Raw genomic sequence first — 2,448 nt, forward strand, 5'->3', positions numbered from 1 at the left:
CCCCTGGTTCAGGTATAAGCTCATCACGTTATCTTTTCATTCTGCGCTCACTTCCATTTCACGTGTACTTTGCTTAACCAAATTTGTGTTCTGTAATCGTTTTCTGGCACATAATTTTGGACACCGGTTTCTATTTGTAACTTATCTAGTGTTGCATAATCAGCATTGCATTGCACTATGCTTTTCTTCTGTGTTGAGAATTGAGGAAATAAAAAGAAGAGAGAACTGTCTATTGCAAATTATGAGCATTTGGGGTTATTGAGTAACCTAAACTGAGTATATTATTCCTTATCAGTGATTATAGCTGGATTCCTTTCTGTTTCTGATTGTTAACTACATTTTATTTATTTATTTATTTACTATGAATTTCAAATTATGGTTCAATATAAATGTGCAAGGGTATAACATGCTAGATTTGTGCTACACTTTATGTTCAGGAGAGTGAAATTTCAATTACTTGTTGATGACATGGCGCAGTATGAAGTACTTGAACAAATTGGAAAAGGTGCTTTTGGTTCTGCACTTCTTGTCAAGCATAAGCATGAGAAGAAAAAGTGAGAAATCCAACCTACATTACATTCTTTTTTAAAATTATAAAAAGTAACTTATCTATGTCTATAGATTTGTGCCTTCATGTTAACTTTGCCTTTTGATTTATGTAGATATGTTTTGAAGAAGATTTGCCTTGTCCGTTGTAACGACCCAACTTCTAGCCCGTCATGACCAAGTCTAGCAGCTAGGCGCTACTATTCAGTTGACTTTAGGGACTCTAGACCATATATTAAGTGTATACATATGAGACTGTAACGCTAGTCGAGAATCACGTATCTAGTCGAGTATATCGGAATAATTGTAAGTTAAGCAGATAATACAAGGAACAGATAAGCATAACAAGCATAATCATAGCATACATGAAATGCCCATAGTTTGGGACCCGATCTACTTATTAAATAAATACAAAAGAGCTAGCCCTCTAAAAGTCTATCTAGAGCAAGGGTGCGGATCCGGAGCTCTCGGGAACCCCTGGCCCATCGAACCCTAGCTCGGCTGCAGGGGATGGTGGTGGAGCGTCGGGCATAGGTATATCAGGAACCACTTGATCCTCTTGACCCTGACATGCCCTATGACACACTGCTAGAGGCTAACACAAAACCTTAAGGTATCAAGTTAATGGGTTTCCCATCTTATAAACTCCTCACTCTTCCTTGCTTTTTTTGATGTAGGACTAACTTCAACACTCCTCGCGCTTGCAACATTAACACATATGTATATACTTAATATATGGTCTAGAGTCCCTAAAATAAGCTGAATAGTAACGCCTAGCTGCTAGCCTTGGTCATGACAGGCTAGAAGTTGGGTCGTTACACCCGTCAAACTGAGCATTCCCGCAGGTCTGCGAACCAGGAGGTTGGTTCCGAATAGTGTTTCGACAAATTAAATTCCAGACATCTTGTGTTGTTTTCTGTTATCTTCAATCTCCTAATTGTTGTTGGTGCGTATATTTGTGTTCTACAGGAATTTATCGTAGGCTTCAATCCTTAATATGATTACGATGAATATTTTTGGCATTAAACTAGAAAATGATTACCCAAAGTGTTCGAAAATAACATTATTCATGGATAAATATTTATATCATTCTTCTTTTTCCCATTTTGTTCTGTGTAGATGGAGCTCATTTCCAAACTAAGAAATCCATTTATAGTAGAGTACAAAGATTCATGGGTAGAAAGGGTACGGTTCTTCTTTTTTTATCCTCATTTAATTACAATAATGGCCTCTATAAAGCTTGCTTTCATATCATAAAATTTTCCAAGAAGTTAAACTTAGTCTTATCTGATCCTAAGCACAAATTCATTTATTTATTGTTTTTATTTGTTGTAGCAATAAGAAATTAGTGTAAGCTTTGATATCTTGGACTGCATCTGAATATTCAGAGCAATGTTGAGTAGCAGACTATTATAGGTTTTAGCCTTTAGTAGTCGTTGAATGTAATGCTATTCATTTTCTTGTCAAAATTAGTGCTTTTTTTCCTTCTATTACTACAGTTTTGGATTCTAGGTGATTGTGATGACATATAAATTCATTGCAACTGCTTCACGTTGTTCTATTTTCATACCTTCATTTATTAGAGTAAAGTATTGTTTTTGTTCCAACGTTTAGGGTAAATCTTATTTGTGTCTCTAACGTTTAAATCGTCCTATTTGTATCCCTAACGTTTATAAAAGTGATTCAATGTTATCCTACCGTCAATTACACATCATGAGCGCTTTAGTTTGAGTTTTAAAAACCTCTTCTTGAATTTAGAATATAAATGTCTAGAATAGAATCGATGATCTACTCCGAAAAATAGCTCATCAAATCTTGAAACTAATTCCTACAACATTTACATAATTCATTTTTCTAAGGATATAATTGAATCTAAACACAAATAGTGGATATAATATTAAA

At 34.9% G+C, this 2,448-nt stretch overlaps 1 long non-coding RNA gene across 2 annotated transcripts; it reads left to right on the forward strand.

Annotated features, from left to right (window-relative positions):
- Nucleotides 1–2,030, forward strand: LOC110263185. 2 transcript variants are annotated; one of them, XR_002348347.1, is made up of 4 exons: nt 1–12; nt 438–554; nt 663–1,492; nt 1,666–2,030. It is a non-coding gene; the product is annotated as an uncharacterized LOC110263185 (long non-coding RNA). The 2 variants fall into 2 exon arrangements; XR_002348346.1 differs by lacking the exon at nt 1,666–2,030 and having other exon boundaries at nt 663–1,542.

Source organism: Arachis ipaensis, chromosome B06 (assembly GCF_000816755.2).
Source record: "Arachis ipaensis cultivar K30076 chromosome B06, Araip1.1, whole genome shotgun sequence".
Classification (NCBI taxonomy): Eukaryota; Viridiplantae; Streptophyta; class Magnoliopsida; order Fabales; family Fabaceae; genus Arachis; species Arachis ipaensis.